Source organism: Balaenoptera physalus (assembly GCF_965194825.1).
Source record: "Balaenoptera physalus genome assembly, chromosome: 10".
Lineage (NCBI taxonomy): Eukaryota > Metazoa > Chordata > Mammalia > Artiodactyla > Balaenopteridae > Balaenoptera > Balaenoptera physalus.
Window position 1 is genome coordinate 100134788 of NC_138889.1, and position 24503 is coordinate 100159290.

The following is a 24503-nucleotide window of genomic DNA, read 5'->3' on the forward strand; positions in this document are numbered from 1 at the left end:
ATTTATTTATTTATTTATGGCTGTGTTGGGTCTTCGTTTCTGTGCGAGGGCTTTCTCTAGTTGTGGCAAGTGGGGGCCACTCTTCATTGCGGTGCGCGGGCCTCTCACTATCGCGGCCTCTCTTGTTGCGGAGCACAGGCTCCAGACGCGCAGGCTCAGTAATTGTGGCTCACGGGCTTAGTGGCTCCGCGGCATGTGGGATCTTCCCAGACCAGGGCTCAAACCCATGTCCCCTGCATTGGCAGGCAGATTCTCAACCACTGCGCCACCAGGGAAGCCCTGACTTACTTCTCTTAATATGATAATCTCTAGGTCCATCCATATTGCTGCAAATGGCATTATTTCATTCACAAAGGCCACAGTCTTAACAACTCTGTTAGACTGACTGAACACATGCTACCCCAGGTAACGAAAGGCTTTGTGTGCTCTAAAGTTTATGCTTTCTCCCAAAGACAGTAGAACCCTATCAATTTGTGTGGTGTTTTCACATATGACGTTGGCACAAGCATGGAAACCAGAATGGAAGGTAGGTAGTAAGACTGAAGCCAGAGACCAGGTAGGAGACAATTGTAATCAAACAGGTAGTGGCCATGGAGATGAAAAGTTATTTAAGGAGATGGTTTTACAGGACTTACAGATTTATTGGGTATAGGGTGTGGGAGAGAAAGAATCAAAAATGAATGGCAGAAGCTAAAATATTTCCAATTTCATCCCTCCCCTCCTTTTTTCCTTTCCTTTTTTTGTTTTTCCCTTTCACCTTTGATGTTTTACTCTGAATTTGCTGTGGTTTTGTCTTCATAGTCTAGGTGTATTTATTCATTCAATAAACAGTTATGTATTCGTTGTTAGTGATAAAGCAGTGAGTGGGTTAGACAGAAATTCTTGCTCTCATGGAGTGTGTGGTCTGATAATCAGAGATTGGGGGAAAAAAATCCCTGCTTTTATAAAAGGAGTTCACATTCCGGGAATCAGGGAATTGCAGTGGGTCTTTATGGCCATAGAGTAAAAACCCATTACTTAAAATATCGAACGTTATAGTGGGTGAAGTGATCTCAAAGGAAAATGCAGACATTTTAGGCTGAAATAAAGCTTCTGGTCTGACTTCTCTATGTAATTGCCTCAAACTTCCATTTGATTTTGCTTGTCACTAATCCTCATCCTCACCACTAAAAGCCATTCTGTGAGGATTAACGGTGCTTACTGCAGGAGTGGGGTGGCTGTCTTGTCCTAAATAGTAAAGAGCATTTGCTTCCTTTGTAATTTTTTAAACAAACAAACAAAAATCCTTCGATGTGATCTCGTCACTCCTGAGGTCTCCCCTAGCAGCTGGTTCTCTCCACTTGTTCCCACCAGTGCTTCACCTGTCATCATTTTCCCCAGAAACCTGATGTGGTCAGGTTAAATAAAGAAACAAATACTTTCTTCAACCTCAAGTTCCTGTTTCCTAGCTCCCATTTTACTTATTTCTTCTCTATTCCTAATTTTCTCTTATTTTTTCATTTTTACTTCTTTCTTCAGAATCTTTTCTCCAGGGAGAACATTGACAATTGATGTCCCCTCAAATCTGTCCCCTCTCTACCTCCAATAACTTTAATCTTTCCCTCTATTTAATCTTTTTGTGTGTGTGTGGCTGTGTTGGGTCTTCGTTGCTGCATGCGGGCTTTCTCTAGTTGCCGTGAGCGGGGGCTACTCTTTTGTTGTGGTGCGCGGGCTTCTCATTGTGGTGGCTTCTCTTGTTGTGGAGCACGGGCTCTAGGCACGTGGACTTCAGTAGTTGCGGCTCTCAGCCTCAGTAGTTGTGGCTCGCGGGCTCTAGAGCGCAGGCTCAGTAGTTGTGGCGCACGGGCTTAGTTGCTCCGCGGCATGTTTGGGATCTTCCCGGACCAGGGCTCAAACTGATGTCCCCTTCATTGGCAGGTGGATTCTTAACCACTGCGCCACAAGGGAAGTCCCCCGTCTATTTAATTTTTCCTTTTTTCTATTTTGGTTATTTGGAGGTGTCACACATGTCACACAAGCATTCCTGGAATGCTTTTGTCACAACCTCCTCTCCCACCCAACCCTCCTCACCCTCCATACATAATACCCTTAGGCTGCTGACCTCTCTTTATCCTTTTAGGTCTTAGTTTAAAGGTCAGCTCCTTAAAGGGGGCTTCCCTATGACCCTTCCTCATCTGAATTAAATCCTTTCATTACTCTTTTCAAAGCATGCTGTAATTTTCAGTCATCATTTATTACAGTTTCTGACTAAATATTTTTGGGATGACTCTTTACTTAATGTCCATCTCCCTTATTAAATTGTAGCCTTTATGAGGGCAAGAACCTTGTTTTGCCAATAACTATTCCTAGCACCCAACATATGTAAATTATTTGTTATTTAATATGAAGGCTCACCATTTCCCAATCACTACACAGAGGATAGATTTTTGAATGGGTTATATTATCATTTCTTTTATTGGGTGTAGGGTTGGTTTTGAAAATCTGTTTTACACTAACTTTTCAATATTGTGTAGGCGCCTTCTTTTAAAATAATAGTAGCTACCACTTATTGACCACCTACTATATGCAAGGCACTAAACTTCATGTTCTAAGTGCCCAACTAAAAACTGACCCATTCGAAGCTATACTATTTTAAATAACACCTAATTAAAACAATATTCAATACCCACTGGTGCTTCTAAACAAGGATTAGAAAGATTTGGATCATGATCTGTATGCAAACTTAATTTTTTAAAATAGTTATTTATTTATTTGGCTTCGTTGGGTCTTAGTTGCAGCACGTGAGATCTTTGTTGAGGCATGCGGGGTCCTTCGTTGAGGTGCGGGCTCAGTAGTTGTGGCACGCGGGCTTAGTTGCCCCACGGCATGTGGGATTTTAGTTCCCTGACCAGGGATCAGACCTGCGTCCCTTGTGTTGGAAGGCGGATTCTTAACCACTGGACCACCGGGGAAGTCCCACAAACTTTAAACATTGGTGAGGATCTGATTAGTAGTACTTCCTTTCCTTCTTTTGTATTCCGGTCCAGCCTTTATGCTATGAAAGAGGTCACAAACTAGTGGTCAGCTGACTGCACGTGCCTTGGCCTGCAGATATGTTTTCTTGGTTTGCGGTGTTAAAAATACATATTTTTAATTAGATGCCAACATTTAACATAAAAATCTCAATTCAATTTCACTTAAAAATGGAAAGTCCTCCCAATACCATGACCACATTCTAACAAGAAGACAGTTTGCCAGGACGGAGGTACAGCTGCTCTCTTTAGACAGGGTATGTAGACTCAGATTTACCGCCAGGACAGAGGTACAGCTGCTCTCCTTAGACAGGGCATGTAGACTCAGATTTACCACCATCCCCAGCTGCCTTGCTTCACCTGCTTACGTTTCCTGCCTGGCCTCTATAGGCATTTGAGTTTGCTATCATTGCTAGAACTTCTTGGTCCATTTATAACCACTTGAAAGGTAAGGTTACACTCATAATTCAGAACAAGGAGTCAGGATCTTATTCCTCAACTAGATGCTCTTTCTCTCTTCTCCTTGTTATCATGATGTCTCAAAATTTTTTATAATTAGAAGGGACCTTAAAGTCCTCTCATCTTGAAACTAAATCTAGGTTTTTGTTTAATATTCTCTTTTTTACAGTAAAATATACATTACATAAAATTTGCTATTCTAACCACTTTTTAAATTGAGAAATCTTTTTTTGGTGGTAAAATATAAATAACATAAAATTTACCATTTTAAATGTACAGTTTAGTGGTATTAACTATATGCACATCGTTTTAAAACCATTACCAGTATCTATCTCCCTTTTTTCATCTTCCCACATTTAAGCATTTTACCCACTAAAAAAACAACTCCCCATTCCCCCCTCTTCCAGCCCCTAATAACCACTGTTTTACTTTCTGTCTCTATGCGTTTGACTATTCTAGGTACCACATATAAGTGGAATCATACAATATTTGTCTTTTTGTGTCTGACTTATTCCACTAAGCATGATGTTTTCATAGTTCATCCATGTTGTAGTGTGTATCAGAATTTCATTCCTTTCTATAGTTGAATAATATGCCACTGTGTGTATATCATATTTAGTTTATCCATTCATCTGTCAATGGACACGTGGGTTGTTTCCACCTTTTGGCTGTTGTGAATAATGCAGCTATAAGCGTGGGTGTACAACTATCTGTTTGAGTCCCTGTCTTTGATTCTTGGATATGTACTTAGGAGTGAAATTGCTGGATCATATGATAATTCTATGTATAACTTTTTAAGGAATTGCCATACTGTTTTCCACAGTGGCTACACCATTTTACATTCTCACCAGCAATGCACAATTTCTCCCAATCCTCACCGACACGTGATATTTCTTGTTGTTTTGATAATAAGCATTCAAATTGGTGTGACGTGGATTCTCATTGTGGTTTTGATTTGCATCTCCCTAATGACTAATGATGTTGAATATCTTTTCATGTGCTTATTGGCCATTTGTATATCTTCTTTGGAGAAATGTCTATTTAAGCCCTTTGCACTTTTTTGAATTGTGTTGCTTATTGTTGTTGTTGTTGTTGTTGAGTTGTAGGAGATCTTTACATAATCTGGATATGAATCCCTTATTAGATATGTGATTTGCAAATATGTTCTCTTATTCTGTAGGTTGTCTACTCACTTTCTTGATAGTATCCTTTGATACACCAAAGTTCTTAGTTTTGATGAAGTCCAATTTATCTATTTTTCCTTTTGTTCCCTGTGCTTTTGGTGTCATATCCATGAAATCATTGCCAAATCCAATGTCAAGAAGACATTGGAGGGGCTTCCCTGGTGACGCAGTGGTTGAGAGTCTGCCTGCCAATGCAGGGGACACGGGTTCGAGCCCTGGTCTGGGAGGATCCCACATGCCGCGAAGCAACTAGGCCCGTGAGCCACAATTGCTGAGCCTGCGCATCTGGAGCCTGTGCTCCGCAACAAGAGAGGCCGCGATAGTGAGAGGCCCGCGCACCGCGATGAACAGTGGCCGCCGCTCACCGCAACTAGAGAAAGACCTCGCACAGAAACGAAGACCCAACACAGCCATAAATAAATAAATAAATAAATAAATAAATAAATAAATAAATAAATAAAAAAGAAGACATTGGATTGTTTTCTTCTAAGAGTTTTATAGTTTTAGCTTTTAAGTTTAGGTCTTTGATCCATTTCGAGTTAATTTTTAGATAAGGTGTGAGGTAAGGGTCCAACTTCTTTCTTTTCTTTTCTTTTTTTCCCCACTGCATGGCATGCGCAGTGGAAGTGCAGTGGAAGCATGGAGTCCTAGCCACTGGACCACCAGGGAAGTCCCCGAACTTCTTTTGTTTGCAGAAGGATATCTAGTTTTCCCAGTACCACTACTGAAAGACTTTTTGAGCAGTCCTTTCCCCAATGAATGGTACCCTTGGGCTCTTCTTGAAAATCAATTGATCTTACTGTGAGGGTTTACTTCTGGGCCCTCTCTTCTGTTCCAGTGGTCTATATGTCTGTCCTTATGCCAGTTCCATACTGTTCTAATTACTGTGGTTTTGTATTGAGTTTCAAAGTTGGGAAGTTTGAGCCCTCCAACTTTATTCTTTTCCAAGATTGTCCTGGCCATTTGGGCCCCCTTGCAATTCCATATGAATTTGAGTATCAACTCTCTATTTCTGTGGAAAAAAAACTGTTGGAATTCTGGTAGGAATTGTGTTGTATCTGTAGATTGCTTTGGGTAGTATTGACATCTTAACAATGATAAGTCTTCCTATCTATGAACATGGGAAGTCTTTCCATTTATTTAGGTCTTCTTTAATTTCATTCAGCAGTGTTTTATAGTTTTCAGTGTGCAAGTCTTTCACCTCCTTGGTTAGATTTATCCCTAAGTATTTTATTCTTTTCATGCTATTGTAAATGGAACTGTTTTTCTTAGTTTCCTTTTTACATTTTTCATTGCTAGTTTATAGAAATATAATTGGTTTTTGTATGTTGGTTTTGTATCCTGCATCTTTGCAGAATTCATGTATTAGCTGTAATAGTTTGTGTATTTGTGTATGTGTATAATCTTTATGGTTTTCTGCATAGAAGATCATGTCATCTTTAAATAGAGATAGTTTTACCTTTTCCTTTCCAATTTGGATACCTTTTATATCTTTTTCTTGCCTAATTGCTTTGGTTAGAACTTCCTGTGCTATGTTGAGAAGTGGCAAAAGCAGGTATCCTTGTCTCGTTCCTGATTTGGGGGGAAAGTTTTCTAGTATTAGGTTTTAAGATAAAAGTATGTCAGGAAAATTGTGATTCACATGGATAAGTAGCTGCAAATACTAATAGATTTATTTTTAACATCTTGACATCTGGTCAAAAAAAGTTTTTTAGTTATACTGATCCACATATTCAAAAAAGTAGTGATAGGGAATTCCCTGGCAGTCCAGTGGTTAGGACTCAGCGATCTCACTGCCAGGGCCCCGGGTTTGATCCCTGGTCTGGGAACTAGGATCCTACAAGCCACACAGTGAGGCCAAAAAAAAAAAAAAGTAGTGATAGTAAATTTTTGTGCCACAGCTGAGTTACTTTCCTAATTGATGTGTAATCACTTTGGAGAAATCAATGAACAGTTTTCTCAGCTAGTTTAAAAACTGTATTGTTTGGAGAAAAATAAATGTATCTTATAATATCTCATATGAGTTGTTCAATAATGTTATTTCTTTTTTTTTTTCTTTTGGGTTTATTTATTTATTTATTCATTTATTTATGGCTGTGTTGGGTCTTCGTTTCTGTGCAAGGGCTTTCTCTAGTTGTGGCAAGTGGGGGCCACTCTTCATCGCGGTGTGTGGGCCTCTCACTATCGCGGCCTCTCTTGTTGCGGAGCACAGGCTCCAGACATGCAGGCTCAGTAAGTGTGGCTCACGGGCCTAGTTGCTCCGCGGCATGTGGGATCTTCCCAGACCAGGGCTCGAACTCGTGTCCCCTGCATTGGCAGGCAGACTCCCAACCACTGCGCCACCAGGGAAGCCCCAGTAGTGTTATTTCTTAAAAGATCAGGTACCTCAGGGGCTACTATGGATTGAATTGTGTCCCCCCTACATTCATATATTGAAACCCTAACCCCCAATGTGACTGCGTTTGGAGGTAGGGCCTATAAGGATGTAATTAAGATTCAATGAGGACATTAGGGTAGGGCTCTTCTCCAATAGGATTAGTGTGCTTATAAGAAGAGATATCAAGGACTTCCCTGGTGGTGCAGTGGTTAACAATCCGCCTGCCAATGCAGGGGACACCGGTTTGAGCCCTGGTCCAGGAAGATCCCACATGCCACGGAGCAGGTAAGACCGTGTGCCACAACTACTGAGCCCACATGCCACAACTACTGAAGCCTACATGCCACAACTACTGAAGCCCACGTGCCTAGAGCCTGTGCTCTGCAACAAGAGAAGCCACCGCAATGAGAAGCCCGTGCACTGCAACGAAGTGTAGCCCCTGCTCGCCGCAACTAGAGAAAGCCCACGCACAGCAACAAAGACCCAGCGCAGCCAAAAATAAATAAATAAATTAAAAAAAAAAAAAGAGGAGACATCAGAGAGCCTTCTCCCTCTGTCCGCCATGTAAAGACACAGCACAGTGAGAAGACAGCCTTTTACCAAAGGAAAGATTCCTCACCAGACACTGACCCTGCTGGCTCTTCCATCTTGGACTTCTAGTCTCCCAAACTGTGAGAAAAAAAATTTCTGTTGTTTAAGCCACCCAGTCTATGGTATTTTGTTATGGCAGCCTGAGCAGACTAATACAGAGGCCAGATTTTTACTCATAATTTTCGCACAGAAAAATTAATTTTATTTTGCATTTTGAATCCAAATCCTGTTTTGACTCATCACTAATATTTTATCTGAGGTGGTAAGTATGGCAGTGTTATAAGCCTAAATTGAGCTATTCAGTTTATTTAAATATCAGTAAGATTTCCAAGTTGATAAACTTACATTTAATGGATGTACTTAAGGTAGAAATAGTAGTAATTTCTTATTTTATTTAACTATTGTTTTGACAACTGCCTTATATCAGTCAGAAAACTTTAGTGTAAAAGAATAAATTCTGGTATCACTACTGATACGTCTGCAAATGACTCTGAAAGGTCTACAATTTAAAAGCCTCATCCTAATAAAATTAGCAGTATGTATCAATTTGTATAACATTATCCAATAGTGTTTTGAAAAATGCTTACATAATTTTAACTGCTAGTGTTTATCTACACAACATCTAATGACATTTTAAGGCCTGTGTTTTCTGTGATCCACTATTCCATCAATTTTTTCTGCCATTGCTTTTCCAGTCCCAGTACAAAAATGATTACATTTTTACCACTTTATTTGTTAGTATCTTAACACTTAAATACTTCTATTTTGTAATTATCAAGCTATTTTATAGGGTAATAAATCTACTTTGTTTTGTTCCATAACCACATCGTATAGGAACAAGTACAAGGAGGGGTTGATAACATCTGTACTCTCATCCAGTAGAATTTAAAGATTTTATGTAATCACAGCCTTTATGCCAATATAGTCCTGGATTAAAAAGAAAAGAAAAAGACTAGAGCAGATAAAAAGCTTCCTAGTCAGTGACACATTTACAAGTTCAAATACATATATTTGTGAGCAGGAGAAGCTCCATGATGAGTTAACTTGAGAGCACAGGTTGGTAGTGTCTATATATTCAAATTTACTATGTAACCTATTTAGCGTGCATTTTGTTTTTCTTATAAATTTTAAACAAAGGTATATTTTTAATAAGAAAACTGTTAATATTAAACATTTGTAGAAACTTACCAATGCCTCTGAAAAACTCAAGCCTTCTGGTTTGAAAACTACTGCTGTTTCTCTACCCATTTCCCATCACACAGGTATAAAATTAAAGCCTGAGGTCTCCCAGAGAGTCTTCTGACTCTCACCAAGTGCTCTTGCTATTAGCATCAAGTGCTCTTGCCCTGGTGCTTAATGCACATCAGTATGTTTTGTGTCATTCAGCCTCTGAGATCAATGTATAATTTCCTAGCCCAGAATGTGATCAGATTAGTTAAGGTTTAAGAATGTATTGCAATTGTGTGTGATTTTCTATCTTTTTTGATTGCCTTAACAGATGGAGGAAAGTTTAAGTTCCACTCTACCTGTCTTCAAGAGAAAAACTTATGTTATTCCATCTTTTATTTAAAATAAAAAAATCATGATTCTTATTACTGAGGGAAGTATAGTACTTGCTTTACTGCATATTTCATGCTTTGAAGGACATAACAAGCAGAATTTGGAAGTTCTTTGAAAATACAACCAAGTGTTTTTAAAAAATTAGGCTAAAGTGAGACTTTACCATGAGATGTTATTAAACCCATTCTCTAAAGCAGATGTACCCAAAAACAGAATGGTACCTCTTAGGCTTCTGAAATCTCTTGCTCTCATGATTCAGTTAGAAACAAAAGTCAAAGACTAAATTAAAGTGTATACACTGTTGAGTCACAATAAAGCCACCTTAGGTTAAAAATGTCAGTTTAATAAACCATACTCAAATTTGGTTGTTTTGGTGGGTTTTAAGCTGGAAGTGTATAAAAGCAAGTATAAGTAGTGTTGAAAATTTAATCTTTTCCAGTTTTATTTTGCTTGGCATAACCTGCTCTTTGTTCCCACTGCTGCCACTGGACCCTAATTTAGAACCCTAACTAACCACATCGGAGAGGTTGTCAAAAAGACAGATTCCTTGACCCCATCTCCAACCAACTGAATCAGAGTCAGCAGGGGAGGGACCTGGGAATGAATGAATTTATTTATTTTAACATCTTTATTGGAGTATAATTGCTTTACAGTGTTGTGTTAGTTTCTGCTGTATAACAAAGTGAATCAGCTATATGCATACGTATATCCCCATATCCCCTACCTCTTGCGTCTCCCTCCCACCCTCCTTATCCCACCCCTCTAGGTGGTCGCAAAGCACTGAGCTGATCTCCCTGTGCTGTGCAGCTGCTTCCCACTAGCTATCTATTTTACATTTGGTAGTGTATATATGTCAGGGCTACTCTCTTACTTCCTCCCAGCTTACCCTTCCCCCTCCCTGTGTCCTCAAGTCCATTCTCTATGTCTGTGTCTTTATTCCTGTCCTGCCCCTAGGTTCTTCAGAGCCATTTTTTTTTTTAATTCCATACATATGTGTTAGCATATGGTATTTGTTTTTCTCTTTCTGACTTACTTCACTCTGTATGACAGTCTCTAGGTCTATCCACCTCACTGCAAATAACTCAATTTCATTTCTTTTTATGGCTGAGTAATATTCCATTGTATATATATGCCACATCTTCTTTATCCATTCATCTGTCTATGGACACTTAGGTTGCTTCCATGTCCTGGCTATTGTAAATAGTGCTGCAATGAACATTGTGGTGCATGACTCTTTTTGAATTATGATTTTCTCAGGGTATATGCCCAGTAGTGGGATTGCTAGATCATATGGTAATTCTAGTTTTTTAAGAAACCTCCATACTGTTCTCCATAGTGGCTGTATTAATTTACATTCCCCACCAACAGTGCAAGAGGGTTTCCTTTTCTCCACACCCTCTCCAGCATTTATTGTTTGTAGATTTTTTGGTGATGACCATTCTGACTGGTGTGACGTGATACCTCATTGTAGTTTTTTTTTGTTTTTTGTTTTCCTCATTGTAGTTTTGATTTGCATTTCTCTAATGAGTGGTGATGTTGAGCATCTTTTCATGTGTTTGTTGGCAATCTGTATATCTTTGGAGAAATGTCTATTTAGGTCTTCTGCCCATTTTTGGATTGGGTTTTTGTTTTTTTGATATTGAGCTGCATAAGCTGCTTGTATATTTTGGAGATTCTTCCTTTGTCAGTTGCTTCATTTGCAAATATTTTCTCCCATTCTGAGGGTTGTCTTTTCGTCTTGTTTATGGTTTCCTTTGCTGTGCAAAAGCTTTTAAGTTTCATTAGGTCCCATTTGTTTATTTTTGTTTTCACTCTAGGAGGTGAGTCAAAAAGGATCTTGCTGTGATTTATGTCATAGAGTGTTCTGCCTATGTTTTCCTCTAAGAGTTTTATAGTGTCTGGCCTTACATTTAGGTCTTTAATCCATTTTGAGTTTATTTTTGTGTATGGTATTAGGAAGTGTTCTAATTTCATTCTTTTACATGTAGCTGTCCAGTTTTCCCAGCACCACTTATTGAAGAGGCTGTCTTTTCTCCATGGTATACTCTTGCCTCCTTTATCAAAGGAGGTTTATCTCTGGGCTTTCTATCCTGTTCCATTGATCTGTATTTCTGTTTTTGTGCCAGTACCATACTGTCTTGATTACTGTAGCTTTATAGTGTAGTCTGAAGTCTGGGAGCCTGATTCCTCCAGCTCTATTTTTCTTTCTCAAGATTGTTTTGGCTATTTAGGGTCTTTTGTGTTTCCATACAAATTGTGCAATTTTTTTGTTCTAGTTCTGTGAAAAATGCCATTGGTAGTTTGATAAGGATTGCACTGAATCTGTACATTGCTTTGGGTAGTATAGTTATTTTCACAATGTTGATTCTTCCAATCCAAGAACATAGTATATCCTCCATCTGTTGGTATCATCTTTAATTTCTTTCATCAGTGTCTTATAGTTTTCTGCATACAGGTCTTTTGTCTCCTTAGGTAGGTTTATTCCTAGGTATTTTATTCTTTTTGTTGCAATGGTAAATGGGAGTGTTTCCTTAATTTCTCTTTCAGATTTTTCATCATTAGTGTATAGGATTGCAAGAGATTTCTGTGCATTAATTTTATATCCTGCTACTCTACCAAGTTCATTGATTAGCTCTAGTAGTTTTCTGGTAACATCTTTAGGATTCTCTATGTATAGTATCACATCATCTGCAAACAGTGACAGTTTTACTTCTTCTTTTCTGATTTGGATTTCTTTTATTTCTTTTTCTTCTCTGATTGCTGTGGCTAAAACTTCCAAAACTATGTTGAATAATAGTGGTGAGAGTGGGCAACCTTTTCTTGTTCCTGATCTTACTGGAAATGGTTTCAGTTTCTCACCATTGAGAATGATGTTGGCTGTGGGTTTGTCATATATGGCCTTTATTATGTTGAGGTAGGTTCCCTCTATGCCTGTTTCCTGGAGAGTTTTTATCATAAATGGGTGTTGAATTTTGTCAAAAGCTTTTCCTGCATCTATTGAGATTATCATATGGTTTTTATCCTTCAATTTGTTAATATGGTGTATCACATTGATTGATTTGTGTATATTGAAGAATCCTTGATTTCCTGAGATAAACCCCACTTGATCGTGGGGTATGATCTTTTTAATGTGCTGTTGGATTCTGTTTGCTGGTATTTTGTTGAGGATTTTTGCATCTATGTTCATCAGAGATATTGGCCTATCGTTTTCTTTTTTCTGTGACATCTTTGTCTGGTTTCGGTATCACGGTGATGGTGGCCTCATACAATGAGTTTGGGAATGTTCCTCCCTCTGCTATATATTGGAAGAGTTTGAGAAGGATAGGGTTAGTTCTTCTCTAAATGTTTGATAGAATTCGCCTGTGAAGCCATCTGGTCCTGGGCTTTGTTTGTTACAAGATTTTTAATCACAGTTTCAATTTCAGTGCTTGTGATTGGTCTGTTGATGTTTTCTATCTTCCTGATTCAGTCTCGGAAGGCTGTGTTTTTCTAAGAATCTGTCCATTTCTTCCAGGTTGTCCATTGGCATATAGTTGCTTGTAGTAATCTCTCATGATCCTTTGCATTTCTGCAGTGTCAGTTGTTCCTTCTCCTTTTTCATTGCTAATTCTGTTGATGTGAGTCTTCTCTCTTTTTTTCTTGATGAGTCTGGCTAAGGGTTTATCACTTTTGTTTATCTTCTCAAAGAACCAGCTTTTAGTTTTATTGATCTTTGCTACCGTTTCTTTCATTTCTTTTTCATTTATTTCTGATCTGATCTTTATGATTTCTTTCCTTCTGCTAACTTCGGGGCTTTTTTGTTCTTCTTTCTCTAATTGCTTTAGGTTTATGGTTAGGTTGTTTATTTGAGATTTTCTTGTTTCTTGAGGTAGGATTGTATTGCTATAATCTTCCCTCTTAGAACTGCTTTTGCTGCATCCTATAGGTTTTGGGTCGTCATGTTTTCATTGTCATTTATTTCTAGATATTTTTTGATTTCCTCTTTGATTTCTTCAGTGATCTCTTGGTTATTTAGTAGCATATTGTTTAGCCTCCATGCGTTTGTATTTTTTTACAGTTTTTTTCCTGTAATTGATATCTTGTCTCATAGTGTTGTGGTCAGAAAAGATACTTGTTACAATTTCAATTTTCTTAAACTTACCAAGGCTTGATTTGTGACCCAAGATATGGTCTGTCCTGAAGAATGTTCCATGAGCACTTGAGAAGAAAGTGTATTCTGTTGTTTTGGGGTGAATCTCCTATATATGTCAATTAAGTCCATCTTGTTTAATGTGTCATTTAAAGCTTGTGTTTCTTTCTTTATTTTCAGTTTGGATGATCTGTCCATTGGTGAAAGTGGGGTGTTAAAGTCCCCTACTATTATTGTGTTACTGTCGATTTCCCCTTTTATGGCTGTTAGCATTTGCCTTATGTATTGAGGTGCTCCTATGTCGGGTGCATAAATATTTACAATTGTTATATCTTCTTCTTGGATTGATCCCTTGATCATTATGTAGTGTCCTTCTTTGTCTGTTGTAATAGTCTTTATTCTAAAGTCTACTTTGTCTGATATGAGAATTGCTACTCCAGCTTTCTTTTAATTTCCATTTGCATGGAATATCTTTTTCCATCCCCTCACTTTCAGTCTGTATGTGTCCCTAGGTCTGAAGTGGGTCTCTTATAGACAGCATATGTATGGGTCTTGTTTTTGTATCCATTCAGCCAGTCTATGTCTTTTGGTTGAAGCATTTAATCCATTTACACTCAAGGTAATAATCAATATGTATGTTCCTATTACCGTTTTCTTAATTGTTTTGGGTTTGTTATTGTAGGTCTTTTAGTTCTCTTGTGTTTCCTGCCTAGAGAAGTTCCTTTAGCATTTGTTGTAAAGCTGATTTGGTGGTGCTGAGTTCTCTTAACTTTTGCTTATCTGTAAAGGTTTTAATTTCTCCATCGAATCTGAATGAGATCCTTGCTTGGTAGAGTAATCTTGGTTGTAGGTTTTTCCCTTTCATCACTTTAAATATGTCCTGCCACTCCCTTCTGGCTTGCAGAGTTTCTGCTGAGAGATCAGCTGTTAACCTTATGTGGATTCCCTTGTATGTTATTTGTTGCTTTTCCCTTGCTGCTTTCAGTATTTTTTCTTTGTATTTAATTTTTGATAGTTTGATTAACATGTGTCTCGGTGTGTTTCTCTTTGGGTTTATCCTGTATCGTACTCTTTGTGCTTCCTGGACTTGATTGACTATTTCCTTTCCCATGTTAGGAAAGTTTTCGACTATAATCTCTTCAAATATTTTCTCAGACCCTTTGTTTTTCTCTTCTTCTTCTGGGACCCCTGTAATTCGAATGTTGGTGCGTTTAATGTTGTCCCGGAGGTCTCTGAGACTTTCCTCAATTATTTTCATTTTTTTTTCTTTGTTCTACTCCCTGACAGTTAATTCCATCATTTTATCTTCCAGCTCACTTATCCGTTCTTCTGCCTCAGTTATTCTGCTATTGATTCCTTCTAGAGTATTTTTAATTTCAGTAATTGTGTTGTTCATCACTGTTTGTATGCTCTTTAGTTCTTCTAGATCCTTGTTAAATGTTTCTTGTATTTTCCCCATTTTGTTTCTGAGATTTTGATTCATCTTTACTATCATTACTCTGAATTCTTTTTCAGGTAGGTTGCCTATTTTGTCTTCATTTATTTGGTCTTGTAGGTTTTTACCTTGCTCCTTCGTCTGTAACAATTTTTTTTGTCGTTTCTTTTTTTTTTTTGATGGGTGGTGCTGTATTCCTGTCTTACTGGTTGTTTGGCCTGAGACGTCCAGCACTGGAGTTTGCAGGCAGTTGGATAGAGCTGGGTCTTGGTGCTGAGATGAGGACCTCCAGGAGGCCTCACTCCAGTTGATATTCCCTGGGGTCTGAGGTTCTCTGTTAGTCCAGCAGTTTGGACTCGGAGCTCCCACCACAGGAGCTCAGGCCCAACCTCTGGCCTGGGAAGCAAGATCCCGCACGCTTTGTGGCGCGGTTAAAAAAAAAAAAAAAGGAAGAAAGAAAAAACGGAGCAGTACAATATCAAATAATAAAAAACAAAATAAAATTAGAAAGATAAAAAATGTTAGGAAAACTAAAACTATAATTGAAATAACTGCAACAAGGTACAATAAAACAACAACAGAAAAAAGAAAAAAAAAGGCGGGGGGAAAAGCCAAAAGGAGAGATCACTAACAAAGTATAAAGAATAAAATAAAATTAGAAAAATAGAAGATTTATTAGGAGAAATAAAAATATAAAAGAAACAACAATGAATCAACAAGGTAAAACAGAACCGTAATCTAAAAGAGGAAAAAAGAAAAGAAAAAAAAATGTCTTGGCTATGGGGCAGAGTGGAACTTAAGCAGGGGCGGGGTGTTTACAGTGGGGCGGGACCTAGGCTGGTGGGGAGGTGACGTTTGAGCGTGGAGTGGGGCCTAGGCAGGGCGACGTTCAAGCGTGGGGCGGAGCCTCTGCTTAGGACCTGCGCAGAAGGGGAGCGGCAGCATGTGGAAAGGAGGGCCTCTGGAGTGTGGGGTTGTGGAGTCTGGAGGTAGGGCCCTGAGTGAGGGTGTGGGGTGGGGCTTGGGCTCTGCATGGCAGGAGGGAGGCTCTGAGGGCAGAGGATTAGGCCAGGGAGCCCAAAAGGCTTCTCAGTACCTAAGTGGACAGGGAAAGCCCCGGTCCTGTTCCCTTCTGTTCCTTCGTGTCCCTCCCCCACCATCTCCCCCCGGGGTCTCCCCCGTCACTGCCAGACCCCTAACCATGGGTGGGTTCTGCTGGGTGTAGAACTCCTCCACTCCCCCAGCCGCCCCTCAGGGAGGCCGGTCCCGTAGGTCCGGCCTTTAGTTTTGCTACCCCTTCCCTCCCTTCCACTCCCTCAGGACCCCACGGCTGGAGGGGGCCTCGGTGGGCAGAGGATCAGGCCCGGATCTCAACAGGTTCCTGGGGGCCCAAGTGGGCAGGGAAACCTGGCCACACTCCCTTCTGATCCTCTGCCCTCCCAATGGTCCCCCAATTTCCCCCTTCGGGCATGGACTCCCTTCCCCTCCTCCAGCCACCCCTCAGGGGCGCCAGTCCCATCCTGCCTCCACTTCTTCTCCCCCCTCACTCCCCCCACTCCCCATGTCCCTGGTTTCTGGGGGTTCCTCCCGTCCCCTTAGGTGTCCGTGGTCCCCCACCGGTGCCTGGGAGGTGCCCTGGTTGTGAGAAGCCGCGAATTCCGCGTCCTCCTAGTACGCCATCTTGACTCCACCCCCCGGAAATTTATTTATTTATTTTTTTAAAGCTGAACTTTTTTAAAAAAATTTATTTATTTATGGCTGTGTTGGGTCTTTGTTTCTGTGCGAGGGCTTTCTCTAGTTGTGGCAAGTGGGGGCCACTCTTCATCGCGGTGCACGGGCCTCTCACTATCGCGGCCTCTCTTGTTGCGGAGCATAGGCTCCAGACGCGCAGGCTCAGTAATTGTGGCTCACAGGCCCAGTTGCTCCGCGGCATGTGGGATCCTCCCAGACCAGGGCTCGAACCCGTGTCCCCTGCATCGGCAGGCAGACTCTCAACCATTGCGCCACCAGGGAAGCCCGAAATTTATTTTTTAACAAGCATTTCAGGTGATGCTTAAAATCACTCGTGTGGGAAGTATTGAGTAACTTCTTAAATTTTTTCTTTTGCTCCAGTCCTTACTCTACATCAGCAGTTTTCAACCCTGGTTGCATGTCAAGTTCATTTAGGGAACTTTTAAAAACTACCGATGCCCATGCCCCATCTCAGATCAATTTAATCAGAATCTTATGGGTTGGGACCTATGCTTTTTTTTTTTTTTAGTGTTTTAAGTAAAAAGGTTTTATTGCAGTACAACATTTAGAGAAAAGTGCAAAATAATAAATGTACAGCTTAATGGATTTCTACAAAATAAACATACTCATGTAATGTCCATCCAGATAGAGAACATTACCAGCGCCCCAGATGCCTCTCCCAGGTCCCCTTCCAGTCATGAATCCCCTCTAGGGTCACCACTAGTCTAACTTTTATCACCATAAACTAGATGTGCCTGATCTTGAACTTTATGTAGCTAGAATCATAGAGCATGCACTCTTCAGGGGCTGGCTTCTTTTGCTTAACATTATATTTCTGATTTGTTGTTGGGTTTAGCTACAGTTTGTTCTTTTTTATTGTTGTACAGAATTCCATTTTATGTATAAACCACAGTTTATCCATTCTACAGTAGGTGGTGTTTGGGTTGTTTTCAGTTTCAAGCTAGTACAAACAATGTTACTATAAACATACTTTTATATGTCTCTTGGTGTATAGATTTCTGTTAGGTATGTACTTAGGAGTGGAATTGTTGGGAATGCGTACGTTCAGCTTTAGCATATGTTCCCAAAATGATTGTACCATTTTCCACATTTAACTGCAGTTTATGAGAGTTCCTGTTGCTCTAGAACTTTTTGTGGGGCCCATGCATTTTAAAAGCTCTGCAGGTGATTGTGATGCACATTGAAGCTTGAGAACTACTGCAAGACCTTCTATAAATATAATTCTCTAAAGCATAGCCCTGGGCTTGTCGCCCCTGCTTAGAACATCAAAGGTTTTATTGGTATTGTCTGCTTAGAAATATGAGTTCCATTACCTTACATTTAGGCCACTCATGATCTAACCTCAGCCCTTCCAACCACTACTTTCCTACTCACAGCCTACACTCTCACCACACACAGACATTCACTTTCCCCCAAACACTCCTTATGCTTTTCCCCTAGCACACCTTTGTTTTTGCTTTTCTATTTGTGTAGCACTTTCTTGCATGTCTGTCACATTCCTGCCCATCTTCAAGTAAACCCAGTTCTAAAAGTCCTCGTAATTCCCACTTCCTCCCCTCCTTGCCCTCCCTTACCTCCATAAGTGATCTATCTTATGGCACTTATTCTATCATATTTATATTAGTTATTGGCAAACATATAATCTCTTTCCTAAGATATCACACGGGGTTAAGAATAAATCGATTTGGTCTTTCCTACCTCTCCATTCAGCTTGTAAATGTGTAATATCAAGCTCCATGTGAAGCACTAAAGAGAAGACTTTAAATTGGGTATAGCTGTGTAACCATGGTTAAGTTACTTTTTCCGGACCTTAGTTTTCTCATCTGTAAAATGGAGAGTATACTACTTCAGCATTGTGAAAACTAAATGAGATAATGGACTAAAGCACCTATTAATCTTGGCACATAATAACTGCTTCATCAATGCCAGTTGTTTGTGTCTTGTGATAGGTATCATTGTTAGTTCCCTTGAGGGGGGAGATAGCATAGTTTATCTCTGAAGCCCCATTCAGTACCTTTGCTTGTTGTGGGCGCTCAGTAAATGCTGGAAGAATAAATTAATGAATGTCTGCTGGATGATTGGATGGGCCAGGCTTATTCATATTCCACTGCCAGTAAGTTTGGCCTATCTTGGAAGGAGCAGTCAAATTTCAGTTTAACCATCAGAGATAGACAGAAAGTAGGGTTTCTACTAAAAACTTTAAAAACTATATTAAAAAGCCCAAATCCCCAGTTTAACCATACAACAGCTGCTCTCCTTCTGCTGCCAGGAAATAGGGAAAACTCTCCAAGAGCTATTTGCTGTTTGTTTGTTCATCTTCAGGTAAACATGCCATGACTTGGGGAGAGCACACACTTCCCCCGCAGGCAAGCTTGGGTCTGGGAAGTTGCAAGTAGGAGCAATGAAGAAGAAATCCCCCACTCTGTGGGAGAGGTTCCTGCAGGGACTCAGCTAAACCCATTTGCAGCTTTGCTGAGTTATTTACTAAGATGAAGGGACTGGGTGTGGCTGGTCTGAGATTCCTCCTGGGAAGTCACTTTAAGAATCTCCTTAATTTCCTCACCCTTCATCTTTGTTCTCTGGCTTTGGTGCAAGGGTGCAGGCAGTCGCACCCAGTTGGCTGTTGTTCCCAGCACACTGAATTCTTTGAATCCGGCTGTTGCCGCCAAGGATTCCCTGCCCTGTTCTTTTCCCCTTGCCCTGATTTTAAAAACAGTTCGAGAAGTTCTCATCTGGCATGGAGATGCTGTTTTTCTAGATACATAGGACCAAGAAGGACCTTTAGAGCTTTAGATTATCATTTCTCAAAAACCCAGTATTGATAGATTGTACATGAACAAATTATACAAAGTAGGCTCTGCCATCACCACTGTCATTTAAAGGTATTTTAGTGCTAAGAGGCTGTACAAGTGAGATAAAACTGATACCAGAGAGTATTTATCACCACCTATGTCACTTGCAGGAGGAATATAAGAATATATTTAGCTAATTGAAACCTTATTAAAGGTATGTAACAAAATATATGAAGATTAATGGGTAGTCCACGAAAATGTTTACCAGGTAACTAATATCTTTTAAAACATGAGCAAATAAATGAATTTAACCATGTTATAATCAAAATGGGTCTGATGACAAAAGAATTAGTAGTCTGAAAAATATATAATTCCAGTGTTCGAAACCTTATTTGTCATGCAAATTGGCCAATAATTCCTTGGAAGCACATTTCTTTTATTTATTATTATTATTATTATTTTTTGTTTGTTTGTTTGTTTTTTTATACTGCAGGTTCTTATTAGGCATCAATTTTATACATATCAGTGTATACATGTCAATCCCAATCGCCCAATTCAGCACACCACCATCCCCACCTCACCGCAGTTATCCCCCCTTGGTGTCCATATGTCCATTCTCTACATCTGTGTCTCAACTTCTGCCCTGCAAACTGGCTCATCTGTACCATTTTTCTAGGTTCCACATACATGCATTAATATATGATATTTGTTTTTCTCTTTCTGACTTACTTCACTCTGTATGACAGTCTCTAGATCCATCCACGTCTCAACAAATGACTCAATTTCGTTCCTTTTTATGGCTGAGTAATATTCCATTGTATATATGTACCACATCTTCTTTATCCATTCGTCTGTTGATGGGCATTTAGGTTGCTTCCATGACCTGGCTATTGTAAATAGTGCTGCAATGAACATTCGGGTGCATGTGTCTTTTTGAATTATGGTTTTCTCTGGGTATATGCCCAGTAGTGGGATTGCTGGGTCATATGGTAATTCTATTTTTAGTTTTTTAAGGAACCTCCATATTGTTCTCCATAGTGGCTGTATCAATTTACATTCCCACCAACAGTGCAAGAGGGTTCCCTTTTCTCCACACCCTCTCCAGCATTTGTTGTTTGTAGATTTTCTGATGATGCCCATTCTAACAGGAGTGAGGTGATACCTCATTGTAGTTTTGATTTGCATTTCTCTAATAATTAGTGATGTTGAGCAGCTTTTCATGTGCTTCGTGGCCGTCTGTATGTCTTCTCTGGAGAAATGTCTATTTAGGTCTTCTGCCCATTTTTGGATTGGGGTGTTTGTTTCTTTGATATTGAGCTGAATGAGCTGTTTATATATTTTGGAGATTAATCCTTTGTCTGTTGATTCATTTGCAAATATTTTCTCCCATTCTGAGGGTTGTCTTTTCGTCTTGTTTATGGTTTCCTTTGCTGTGCAAAAGCTTTGAAGTTTCATTAGGTCCCACTTGTTTATTTTTGTTTTTATTTCCATTACTCTAGGAGGTGGATCAAAAAAGATCTTGCTGTGATTTATGTCAAAGAGTGTTCTTCCTATGTTTTCCTCTAAGAGTTTTATAGTGTCCAGTCTTATATTTAGGTCTCTAATCCATTTTGAGTTTATTTTTGTGTATGGTGTTAGGGAGTATTCTAATTTCATTCTTTTACATGTAGCTGTCCAGTTTTCCCAGCACCACTTATTGAAGAGACTGTCTTTTCTCCATTGTATATCTTTGCCTCCTTTGTCATAGATTAGTTGACCATAGGTGCGTGGGTTAATCTCTGGGCTTTCTATCTTGTTCCATTGATCTATGTTTCTGTTTTTGTGCCAGTACCATATTGTCTTGATTACTGTAGCTTTGTAGTATAGTCTGAAGTCAGGGAGTCTGATTCCTCCAGCTCCATTTTTTTGCCTCAAGACTGCTTTGCCTATTCGGGGTCTTTTGTGTCTCCATACAAATTTTAAGATGATTTGTTCTAGCTCCGTAAAAAATGCCATTGGTAATTTGATAGGGATTGCATTGAATCTGTAGATTGCTTTGGGTAGTATACTCATTTTCACAATGTTGATTCTTCCAATCCAAGAACATGGTATATCTCTCCATCTGTTGGTATCATCTTTAATTTCTTTCATCAGTGTCTTATAGTTTTCTGCATACAGGTCTTTTGTCTCCCTAGGTAGGTTTATTCCTAGGTATTTTAATCTTTTTGTTGCAATGGTAAATGGGAGTGTTTCCATAATTTCTCTTTCAGATTTTTCATCATTAGTGTATAGGAATGCAAGAGATTTCTGTGCATTAATTTTGTATCCTGCAACTTTACCATATTCATTAATTAGCTCTAGCAGTTTTCTGGTGGCAGTTTTAGGATTCTCTATGTATAGTATCATGTCATCCGCAAACAGTGACAGTTTTACTTCCTCTTTTCCAATTTGTATTCCTTTTATTTCTTTTTCTTCTCTGATTGCTGTGGCTAGGACTTCCAGAACTATGTTGAATAATAGTGGTGAGAGTGGACATCCTTGTCTCGTTCCTGATCTTAGAGGAAATGCTTTCAGTTTTTCACCATTGAGAATGATGTTTGCTGTGGGTTTGTCATATATGGCCTTTATTATGTTGAGGTAGGTTCCCTCTATGCCCACTTTCTGGAGAGTTTTTATCATAAATGGGTGTTGAATTTTGTCAAAAGCTTTTTCTGCATCTATTGAGATGATCATATGGTTTTTATTCTTCAGTTTGTTAATATGGTGTATCACATTGATTGATTTGCGTATATTGAAGAATCCTTGCATCCCTGGGATAAATCCCACTTGATCGTGGTGTATGATCCTTTTAATGTGTTGTTGGATTCTGTTTGCTAGTATTTTGTTGAGGATTTTTGCATCTATATTCATCAGTGATATTGGTCTGTAATTTTCTTTTTTTGTAGTGTCTTTGTCTGGTTTTGGTATCAGGGTGATGGTGGCCTCATAGAATGAGTTTGGGAGTGTTCCTTCCTCTGCAATTTTTTGGAAGAGTTTGAGAAGGATGGGTGTTAGCTCTTCTCTAAATGTTTGATAGAATTCACCTGTGAAGCCATCTGGTCCTGGACTTTTGTTTGTTGGAAGATTTTTAATCACAGTTTCAATTTCATTACTTGTGATTGGTCTGTTCATATTTTCTGTTTCTTCCTGATTCAGTCTTGGAAGGTTATACCTTTCTAAGAATTTGTCCATTTCTTCCAGGTTGTCCATTTTATTGGCATAAAGTTGCTTATAGTAGTCTCTTAGGATGTTTTGTATTTCTGCAGTGTCTGTTGTAACTTCTCCTTTTTCATTTCTGATTTTATTGATTTGAGTCCTCTCCCTCTTTTTCTTGATGAGTCTGGCTAATGGCTTATCAATTTTGTTTATCTTCTCAAAGAACCAACTTTTAGTTTTATTGATCTTTGCTATTGTTTTCTTTGTTTCTATCTCATTTATTTCTGCTCTGATCTTTATGATTTCTTTCCTTCTGCTAACTTTGGGTTTTGTTTGTTCTTCTTTCTCTAGTTTCTTTAGGTGTAAGGTTAAATTGTTTACTTGAGATTTTTCTTGTTTCTTTAGGTAGGCTTGTATAGCTATAAACTTCCCTCTTAGAACCGCTTTTGCTGCATCCCATAGGTTTTGGGTCGTCGTGTTTTCATTGTCATTTGTCTCTAGGTATTTTTTTATTTCCTCTTTGATTTCTTCAGTGATCTCTTGGTTATTTAGTAACGTATTGTTTAGCCTCCATGTGTTTGTCTTTTTTACGTTGTTTTCCCTGTAATTCATTTCTAATCTCATAGCGTTGTGGTCAGAAAAGATGCTTGGTATGATTTCAATTTTCTTAAATTTACTGAGGCTTGATTTGTGACCCAAGATGTGATCTATCCTGGAGAATGTTCCATGCGCACTTGAGAAGAACGTGTAATCTGCTGTTTTTGGATGGAATGTCCTATATATATCAATTAAATCTATCTGGTCTATTGTGTCATTTAAAGCTTCTGTTTCCTTATTTATTTTCATTTTGGATGATCTGTCCATTGGTGTAAGTGAAGTGTTAAAGTCCCCCACTATTATTGTGTTACTGTCGATTTCCTCTTTTATAGCTGTTAGCAGTTGCCTTATGTATTGAGGTGCTCCAATGTTGGGTGCATATATATTTATAATTGTTATATCTTCTTCTTGGATTGATCCCTGGATCATTATGTAGTGTCCTTCCTTGTCTCTTGTAACATTCTTTATTTTAAAGTCTATTTTATCTGATATGAGTATAGCTACTCCAGCTTTCTTTTGATTTCCATTTGCATGGAATATCTTTTTCCATCCCCTAACTTTCAGTCTGTATGTGTCCCTAGGTCTAAAGTGGGTCTCTTGTAGACAGCATATATATGGGTCCTGTTTTTGTATCCATTCAGCCAGTCTGTGTCTTTTGGTTGGGGCGTTTAATCCATTCACGTTTAAGGTAATTATCGATATGTATGTTCCTATGACCATTTTCTTAATTGTTTTGGGTTTGTTTTTGTAGGTCCTTTTCTTCTCTTGTGTTTCCCACTTAGAGAAGTTCCTTTAGCATTTGTTGTAGACCTGGTTTGGTGGTGCTGAATTCTCTTAGCTTTTGCTTGTCTGTAAAGCTTTTGATTTCTCCATCAAATCTAAATGAGATCCTTGCCGGGTAGAGTAATCTTGGTTGTAGGTTCTTCCCTTTCATCACTTTAAGTATATCATGCCACTCCCTTCTGGCTTGCAGAGTTTCTGCTGAGAAATCAGCTGTTAACCTTATGGGAGTTCCCTTGTATGTTATTTGTCGTTTTTCCCTTGCTGCTTTCAATAATTTTTCTTTGTCTTTAATTTTTGCCACTTTGATTACTATGTGTCTCGGCGTGTTTCTCCTTGGGTTTATTCTGTATGGGACTCTCTGCGCTTCCTGGACTTGGGTGGCTATTTCCTTTCCCATGTTAGGGAAGTTTTCGACTATAATCTCTTCAAATATTTTCTCTGGTCCTTTCTCTCTCTCTTCTCCTTCTGGGACCCCTATAATGCGAATGTTGTTGCGTTTAATGTTGTCCCAGAGGTCTCTTAGGCTGTCTTCATTTCTTTTCATTCTTTTTTCTTTAGTCTGTTCCCCGCAGCAGTGAATTCCACCATTCTGTCTTCCAGGTCACTTATCCGTTCTTCTGCCTCAGTTATTCTGCTATTGATTCCTTCTAGTGTAGTTT

At 39.1% G+C, this 24503-nt stretch overlaps 1 protein-coding gene across 2 annotated transcripts in view; it reads left to right on the plus strand.

The window, feature by feature from the left end:
* CSTPP1 (centriolar satellite-associated tubulin polyglutamylase complex regulator 1) overlaps positions 1-24503 on the plus strand; it is a 211196-nt gene that overhangs the window by 95486 nt on the left and 91207 nt on the right. The window lies entirely within an intron of this gene.